The sequence below is a fragment of the Protopterus annectens genome, chromosome 3.part1, assembly GCF_019279795.1.
Source record: "Protopterus annectens isolate FY-2018-M chromosome 3.part1, PAN1.0, whole genome shotgun sequence".
Lineage (NCBI taxonomy): Eukaryota > Metazoa > Chordata > Ceratodontiformes > Protopteridae > Protopterus > Protopterus annectens.
In genome coordinates this window covers 1,335,237,003-1,335,247,002 of record NC_056732.1, presented here as the reverse complement: position 1 = coordinate 1,335,247,002, position 10,000 = coordinate 1,335,237,003, and the positions used below count along the sequence as shown (strand labels likewise).

Here is a 10,000-nt window from a genome sequence, read left to right as displayed (position 1 = left end):
CCAAATGCTATAACCAGAAGCGTTGCCTCCCATTGAATCTCAATGCCTCTTTCAGGTGCACATGTTGGATTTCTAGAAGAGGACTTGGCAATGTCATAGGTTAAAATACCAACTGTGCAGGCTGTCCACAGGGGTGCCATATGAAGGCATCAATCACAACTAACTCCAGAGACACATAAGGTGTTTTCTGTAAACAATAAATATGTTTGAAAATTGTTCAGGCAGAGGCTACTGCCATTAAGACGCAGGTAGAGATGGTTAGATATTGCATGGAAGACATACAGCAATACGTGGGAATAGTGGTGACCACAAACAAAGCCATTATGATTATCAATTGCTGTTTGGTTACTCATACGACATTCATGTTAGACTTTATTCACACCCTTGCAACAATTTGTCATGCACTCATAGTTGACACTACTACTCATGGCAGAGATCAGGTTTGCATTTATGGTTACCATTAGGGGTATATGCACTGTGAGCACCTCAAGCAGATGAGGCATCCATAGCCTATGTGACTCAGCCAGCTAGATGCCATTAGACTACCACATCACACTGTAGGATCTGTCAGTCAAGTTCAAGGTCATGCAACACTAGCCAGTCACTTTCAAAGGCTTCAACAGCATCTAGTAGGACTTCCCATTATAACAACCTAGTATCAAGTTCTCATCAGCAATTGATCCTAGCAACATCATTAGGGGAGAGAGTGTATGATACACTACAGATGTTACCAGCACTCACAGTGTCACAAATTCTGACTCCAACCTTCTCTTCATCCCCACACAGTGGTAGGGACAATTACACAGTCAACATACACAGCTGAAGGAGACCTAACACAATGCATGACATCTATGAAGGAAAATACAAATAGTAGCACTTAAATTAAAAAGCTGAAAAAAATACTGCCAGTACAGATCGAAAGAAAAAGAAAATAATCATTTCAGCTAAGGCAGAAAAAATACATAGCGTACTCAGAAATTACCAGTCTGAAACTATAACTTTTCAAAATAATAGTTGATAATAACTTCATTAGGCCAACATCTCATCATTAAGTATTAAGCCTGCATTTGCATGATAGATTACCCTATTGTACTTTGCTTTGCTTTACAACCAAGACCACTTTTTCTAAAAATCCTCTCCTCCACTGATATGTCTAGCATTTGTGTCTCTGTCCATCTACTACTGTGCAAATGATAATAGCTGTGACCACATAAACTATATACATTTGTGTATGGTGTGTGGAGGAATGCTTGATTTACAATGCAAGCTGACCATGCACTACATAGCATAGCAGTAGGTAACAGTGCATGCACTAAGGATTGTCTTAGTGAATTTACACTTATCACTTAGTGAGTGCTGTGGTTCATAGTTGTGGGCTAGGCACTGCACTTCATCTGCACTGCTGTGTAGCATACACAAACTTGTCTTAGGGGACACTGTGCTGCTGCTTTTGGTTGACCACGATCACTATCATAACAAACACAAGATGCAATAGATGGGTCTGCATTACTACTGGTCATTTCATCTGTCAGTGGTTGTGGCAGTGGTACACAGACTGATACAGAATCATCAGAATGCAATGAGCAGTAAACATTCTGCATGCAGAAACAAGGACATACTGAAGGTCCCTGCTGCAGACTTGACCAGGCAAGAGAATTGGGCTATAAGCAGGTCACACACTCGATTATTCATGTCTGGGATAGAAAGGTTTTATAGCACTCTTCTGCAGCTCCCTAGGGATAATGAACTGGCATCATTAGCAATGATTCAAGTAGGTAGCTGCATCACCTGAAAAACCTAATGAGAGGAGGACACACATCAAGATGGGCTGGCTAATCATTAAACCTTAATCAGTATACAGAATAATAGTTCTAGAGCCGCAAACATATTTAATACACATTTGCCAATAAGGTATTGATGTGGTTTCAGAGCATTCAGGAAGATGCAGTGCAGTGAACTTGCATGCCATATATGGGAATCATGGGTACTACCAGAATGCTGAGGTGATATGCTGGTGGTACAGTAAGCTGCATTATGTTCTACCCTGCAGTTGACAGAATGGTAACTTTTCCTATTATGGAACCTCTTCTCCATGACATGCATAGGGCCCTAATTGCCATATGGGTTCAATGTATTGCACCAAGCACCTTAGGGAAGTATGCCAGACCACAGAAGACACTGATGGCAGTGATTTGGTTCTGTGGTGACATTGAAGAATAGATATGCTGATTCACATGGGGTAGCATAACACTGAGGAACTGTTGCAGTATGCTTAAGGCAGAAACCTGAGAGGCATCCACCTGTCCCCAATCTGCCTCTAAAAGGTTTCCATGGTAAGTATAGCGAGGGCTATATATACCTTGGCATGTACAGGAAAAGAAAGGCCACACATTCTCCAAGTTCAAGTTTGTGGGCCATACAGGGTTGCAGAAGAACAAATGGGTTATTCTCCTGTAAGCTGTTAACAAGCTACTTACTGTATCACAGGGTTTGATTCCATCAACCTTCGTTTGCCTAATACGTGACCTCGACAAGAAAATATATTTACTTAACAGTACAAGATGTCCTTTGTCCAGTAGGTACATAAAATATAAAATGGGTACCACATTCAGGACAAAGGTACATAAAATATAAAATGGGTACCACATTCTGGGCAGGAGTGCATGTCTGATTAATTCTACGATCAACTCCATAACAATCTTGGATATATATTTCTTATGAAGACCAGATACAAGTTTATAACAGAAACGTTAAAGAAAACTAAAACTTAATATAGTTTAAGTACCCGAAGAGAATTATGAGATGCTGCATAAATAACAGCCCTTATTTCCAGGTACCTTCACTGCTACTGTCTTATTAAGAATGAGGCAACCATGTCATGGCATTTCATCACATTTGCTAGGCTCTAAGAGGCATTCATTAGGCAATTCACCTAGATTAATTAAACAAATGAATTGCTGATGACTCAAATTATGTCATGTAAATGAGATTATTTACTTTATAAAAGAATAATTACTCTTACACTCTTGTAGGTATTATCATTGGTTTGTCTGGAGTAGTTACTGATCAGCTTTTGGTGAATCAAAAGACATCCTGTTGGAATGTATAAATGACTAGTGCGATATGCATGGACTTATGACTACATCAAACAGTGCTGAGACTTCCTGTAGGAACAACTGCTGGTATTAAAGTACCTTGACTCATCAAATGAGAGTTTAATAATAATAATAATAATAATAATAATAATAATAATACCCATTTGTTAATCATGTAAGTTCACTGGACACACAGTCTCTTTTCAGGGCTGACCCAGTAAAAATGTCTGGTTAAGTGACTTGCTGAAGATCACACAGTAGGCAAATGAGGGCTGAGGGAATCAAACCCCGTCCTAGAGGAAGTATACAGCTCAATATTAACCCTCTCCGTCAGACTATTTAGAGATGGTATAATTCAGAATAGCAGAGCTGCATATTTAGTTTATCAAAATATCTTAACTACCCACTGAAACATAAAAGCAACTTGTTTACTAAAGAACAATGCCTTCTTTTCTTACAAAGTGATGACAGAATTACTTTTGTCCAAAACTAAGCACTTGTATGAAAATGGCCTATTCTATGGTAGAATTCCCACCATCATGTGGACATCATCACTTCATAAACAGCTGATATAGATTCATAGATTGTTACTAATCCAATGATGTGGGGGTCTTTCTAAGCCAGCCACATTTTTCCAAAACAATAATGATGTCCTGTATCCAAATAGGACATGGATGACCAGGCATTTATAAGCAGCTTCTGTCCATAAAGGAAAGGGGTGCCAGGGCTGGTGTAAATTTCCTATTTCCCATCCACTGGTCTAGGTTGCACTTAAACTGGGTAATATATGAACTCAGCCTCATGTGGATAAGAAGCCTGTTCCTTTGGAGGGGCAGTCTCTGGGATGCACAGCTGTCTCTCCAACATTTTGTTTAAGTGACAGATGAAATTCAGGTCCCTAAACCTTGTATTTCTGGTATTCTTTGACTTGCAAATATGTAGGAGCTTCATAAGTGAGGGGTTTGCGGATGCCTTGTAAGCCAGGCATAGATCATCCCTCAGCAATCTGTAGGAGACTGAGTAGAGGGAAAGGGCTTTAAGGCACCCTGCATAAAGCAGGTTGGTTATGCCATGTATTCTTTTTGTAAGGAACCTCTGAGGTTGCTGTAGTTGCTGAATATGTCTGGTTAGGTACATACCAAAGGGAGCACTGTACTCTATAACTGGTCTGATAAGGGCAGAGTACAGTAGGATAATGACCCATTTGGACCTAGATGCCATGCCCTTACTTATACATTGAGCAACATAAAAGGATTTTCTCACCACTGTGGCCACGTGATGGTCGAAGTTAAGGCTACTGTCTATGTGTGTACCCAGACCACTGGGTATTATCAACACAGTAATTAGCTGAGATGGTTGACTTCACAAAGGGTACAATTATGCATTTCTCAGCATTGCATTCATCTTATGAATTTCTAAATATATCAATTATAATAAATATTTTGAGCCAGGTCACAAATATGTTTTGGAGAATGGGATGCACATGTGACCAACTGACTTTGCCAGAGAGAGAGAGAGACTGTATGTGTAGCAGATGGATATAGTGTTCAGGATTATAAACACCTTAATCGTTGCCTCCTGCTAATATCCAAATGTTCTTGTATAAGAATATATGCAATGGGACAGCCAGAACAAATAAAACCATGTAATAAAATAGTACTATCAGCAATTCCACTGCTGATTCATTTCCACAATATACTTAATAAATATACCATGACAGACAATATATTCTTAGAGCTGACTACAGTGATCAGTGTTTCTTGACAGTAATGGTTTGCTATTTGGAGAAGCACCATTTCCCCCATCAAAGTAGTTGTTATCTAAATCCTGATAGAAGAAAAAAGCATTTTTACAATATTTTCATTGACTATTACTACCTGACAGATTAGTGAAAAGTAAATTTGTAAACTGATTGTCAAAATGTCTGAACTCTTCATTCAGTGAAGGAGTAACTAAGTGCAAGCAGGAATGTAATCATTTCACGAGGCAATCAGTGCAGAATACAGCACTTAACAGTACACTGGCACCTGTGAGCTATTAGCAATGCATTTTTCATCATCTGTGATTTTATTTATTTATTTATTTACATTAACCCAGTAGTGTCTGACTGGGTTTGAAACCTGTTTTTAGCAGAGACCCAGGGAGAAAAGCTCCAGAAAAAAAAACAATTTAAAGTAAAAGTATTTAGTAACAAATATAATGAAAATGCATTTTCTGAGCTCATGCAGGGTAACACAAGGTCATAGCAAAGTATTTACACAGTATGCAAAATAATTGAGAAAAATTTAGTTATACAATGTATGCAAAACTGACAATTCGAATCAAAAATGTAGAAGCTATATAGTAAGATATCATATCCCAACAAGAACATTAGAGAGATAGTTTGCAAGTCATGCAAGATATGGAAGTAATATTAAGTCTCATGTAGGGATGAGCAGTAGTAGTGAGGGAGACTAACCAGGAGTAGTACAGGGGCAAAGCCACTTAGTATTTAGGTAATCTTTCAGAGTAGTTTTAAATATGGACAAGTTGGATTTTTTTTGGATGTGCTGAGGTAGGTGATTCCATTCCTTGACTAATTTATAGGAGTAGTGGGAATTGCCGTAATGGTTGTGTGGCTGTGTAATTTTTAGCATTAATTTGTTGGATGACCTAAGGAGCCTACAGTTAGAGTTAGGTTGAACTAGGTTTGAAAGAGCTGGACAGTCTGTGGGATTGTATTTGATTTTATGGCAAAAGAAAGTTGGTTTAGTGCTAACAGGTTGGGAAGTTCCAGCCAGTTGAGTTGTCTGAGAGCTGTGCAGTAGTGGGTTTTATTTATTTATTTATTTTATTTTATTGCATTTGTTTACCGGGAAAGTCCACTGGGCCTAAAAGAGCCCATTTTCAGTGGAGGCCTGGGGAGAAAAGCTCCAACGAGAACATAGATACAGAAAAAATATATAAATTAATTGGTACAGAAGTAGAAACAGTGTTACAGATGAGTAAATATAGTAACATATACAGAATATATACATAAAGGCATGAATCTAGTTTGTTTGATTACAGTAATATATACAGAAAATATACATTAAAGCAGAATTCAATGTGGTATAAACAGAGATATATTAATCAGTATTATTGTACCAGTATCAACAAGTGAAGATAAAAATAAATATGGAGAAAGTGCCATCAGTCACTAGCAGCAAAATACATAGGAGTTTAGTAATCATATAAGTAGAGTGAAGAGTTTAGGTTATAGAGAAGGAACATAGCCAGGAAGACTTGAGATGATTTTTCAGTATTTGTTTGAAGTTGGTGGTGCTGCCTGTGTTTCTTATAGAAGATGGAAGTGAGTTCCATAGTTTGTTGACGGTGAAGGAATAGAGGAGTTGACCAGCAGGTAAGGTGGGCTTATCTACTTTTAGAAGTAGATGATTTTCAGATCTTAGATGCCTGCTGGGATGGTATTTGGCAAGTTGAGGAGGGGCTGGAGCCCGCACCTCTGTCAATGGGAGGGGTCCATCTCCCCACAGAGGAGGCACTCCGGGTGCTGGTCATGGACCGGCGACCATGACCCCGCAGGGCCATGGGCCAGTGTGGAGTGCTGCTGTGCTCAGAACCAGAGAGTGAGGGAGAGAGCTCTCAAAGCTCCTGCGCTCGGAGGTGCCCGCCGGAGTGGGCAGGGCAGCCTGGCACATGACAGGACCCCTTCGCCTTGGCCTGGGGCTTGTCGGTCTCGCCTTGACTTCACCACCGAGGGGAGCAGAATGCTTCGCACCCCCCACCTGCACCTCGTTCCCGGGGAGGAGAAGCTTGACCCGCCAGCCATGACCCACAGAGATACTTCGAGGGGACTCTCCGCCAATGGGAGTCAGTCAGCCCGATCGATCAATGGATGGTGGGAAAAGGCGCCTTGGCCTCCACTGTGAGGGTGCCTGCTGGAAGATGTTCTCCCCAGGGCTGGGACCTGGACTCGCACTCCCCATGGGACACCCCATTGTCCCTTAACTCCTGGAGGCTGCCAAATCATGCTAGATTGTGCATGCCCGGAGGACAACCAGGTGGACAAACCTGCGGGGTGCGACTGACCTCACGGAACTCCCCTTTGCTGTGGAGGGCTAGATCTGCTCTCATGAGGGCTTCTGTATTCCACTGCTTTAGTGTCCAGAGGGGTTCTGGGGAATTTGCGATATTTTGTGGATGATGTCAGGTACCGGGTGAGGTTGGACACCTTCCCGATGCCCGGTGGGAGCTCTCTGGGTCCCACAGACTCCTGCCAGTCACTCCCCTGAGGACTTCCACTGCAGGGGGGCTCCGCCTGCCCCCTCTCACCTGGGAAGGAGCTCTCCTGGCAAAGCGGAGTTGTTCCAGCGGCTCCCTTAAGGATTTCCACCTGGGGGGGTGGTCCAGACCCTCTCACCCCGGTGGGAGCACTCCCTCCCCATCCACTTCCCACCTCTCTCCCCCTTCTGGAGTTCTGTCCCAGAGGCAGCTGTGGTCTGGACCCCCCACACCCAGGCGGGAGCTCTCCCGGCTCGGCCGATGCCTGCCCCCTCTCCCTTCTGGACTTCCATGGGGAGGGACCCCCTCCAGACTTCTGATTCCACCCAGGCGGGAGGGCTCTTTCCCTGGGTTACATATCCCCTGGAGGCTACCTGGCCATGTATTGTCCCTGTGCCCTTGGAGCCCCTCAAGGGATCTCACTCTGGTCCTGTCTGGCCCTGGGGAACTCCTCTTGGCCACTGAGGGGCAGGTATGCTCCCATCAGGACTTCTGAGCCCACTCTCCTTTCAGGTCCTTATTACCACGGTCCTCATCTCCCCCAGATCTCCTGGAGGCTGCCTGGCTGGGCTGTGTCCCCATGCTCTCGTTGCCTCTCAGGGGGAACTCCCTCTGGTCCCAGCCAGCCCACGTGGAACTCCCCTTAGCCATCGAGGGGCAGGCCCGCCCTCATCGGGACTTCTGAGCCCATGCTGCTTTCTGGTCCAGAGCACCATGGTCCCAGTCTTCCCCAGATCTCCTGGAGGCTGCCTGGCCGGGCCGTGTCCCTGTGCCCTCGGAGCCTCTCAGGGGACCTCCCTCTGGTCCCAGCTGGCTCCGTGGAACTCCCCTTGGCCGCTGAGGGGGTGGCACTCTTTCATCGGGACTTCCGCGTCCCCCCGCTTTCCCATCCAGAGGGGTTCTGGGAACTTTGGGATATTTTGGGGATTCTGTCGGGTACCGGGTGAGGTCAGACGCCTATCCCCTGCCTGGCAGTAGCTGTCCAGGTAAGGAGGACTCCCACCGGTCGATCCCTCGAAGACTTCCAACATTGGGTGGGCTCTAACTGACCCCTCTCACCCGGGCAGGAGCTCCTGGCCCCAAGGCCTTCTGCCAGTGGCTCCTTTAAGGACTTACATGTGGAGGGGGGCTGTGGTCTGGACCCCCCTCACCCAGATGGGAGCACTCCCAGCCCATCTGATTTCTGCCCCTCTCCCTTCCAGACTTCCATGGGGAGGGACCCCCTCCGGGCTTCCACTTCCACCAAGGCGGGAGGGCTCTTTTCCCAGGTTAGATATCTCTTGAAGGCTGCCAAATTGTTCTGTGTTCCCATGCCCTCGGAGTCTCTGAGGGGGACCTCCCTCCAGTCCCAGCCGGCCACATAGAACTCACCTTGGCGCTGGCCCGCCCTCATCAGGACCTCCGAGCCCACGCTCCTTTCTAGTCCAGAGCACCAGGATTCTCATCACCCCCAGATCTCCTGGAGGCTGCCTGGCCAAGCCGTGTCCCCATGCTCTCGGAGCCTCTCAGGGGGACCTCTTCCTGGTCCTGGCTGGCCCTGAACTTCCCTCAGCCTCCAAGGGGCAGACCCGCCCCCATTGGGACATCTGAGCACATGCTCCTTTCCGGTCCAGAGCACCATGGTCCCCATCTCACATAGACCCCCTCTGGTCCCGACCAGCCCTGTGGAACTCCCCTCTGCTGATGAGGGGCAGGCCCACCCTCATTGGGACTTCCGTGTCCCCCCTGCTTTCCCATCCAAAGGGGTTCCAGGGACTTTGCGATATTCCGAGGATGTCGTCAGGTGCCGGGTGAGGTTGGATGCCTTCCCCCTGCCTGGCAGGAGCTCTCAGAATCCCGCAGATTCCTGCCGGTAGCTCCCTCAAGGACTTCTATCACAGGGGGGCTCCGCCTGCCTACTCCCACCCGGGCAGGAGCTCTTCTGGCCCAGCAGCCTTTTGCCAGTGTCTACCTTAAGGACTTCCACCTTGAGGGGGGGTAGATGGTCTGGATTCTCTCACCCTGGTGGGGCGCACCCTCCTCGGCCACATTCCACCTCTCTCCCCCTTCTGGACTTCCATCCTGGAGGGGGCTGTGGCCTGGACCCTCCACACCCAGGCGGGAGCTTTCCCAGCCTGGCCAATTTCTGCCCCTCTCTCCCTTCCAGACTTCCATGGGGAGGGACCCCTCCGGGCTTCCACTTCAACCTGGTTGGGAGAGCTCTTTTCCCGGGTTAAATATCTCCTGGAGGCTGCCCAATCATTCTGTGTCAACCGTGCTCTCCGAGCCTCTCAGGGGGACCTTACTCCGATCCTTCATGGCCTCGTGGAACTCTGCTGGGCCGCGAGGCCTCAGATGGTCCCTCATCCAGATTTCCGTGATGACGGTTCTACCTTTTGCCCTCCACATAGGGCTTTCAATCTCACAAGGGGGATAGTCCCAGCATCTCTGAGCGTTTTGCCACTCACATCCGGCTCTCTCCCCCGCTGTGCCAGGGACTGACAATAGTGCTCTGCTCTGAGCCTCGTGGCCTGTGGCTCCTCACCCCCTGTGCACTGATGTTCACAGGGCCTCATCCCCATGGTGCCGGGTGGAGGACCGGAGGCCAAACCACTGCCCGCAGACAGCTCTGGGTGCGAGACACCACAACACCCATATCTCCA

At 46.5% G+C, this 10,000-nt stretch overlaps 1 protein-coding gene across 2 annotated transcripts in view; it reads left to right on the top strand.

Moving 5' to 3' along the window:
• The window catches only part of SGK3 (serum/glucocorticoid regulated kinase family member 3), a 3,149,190-nt gene that overhangs the window by 2,196,254 nt on the left and 942,936 nt on the right, over positions 1-10,000 (top strand). The gene's annotated exons all lie outside the window — the stretch shown is intronic.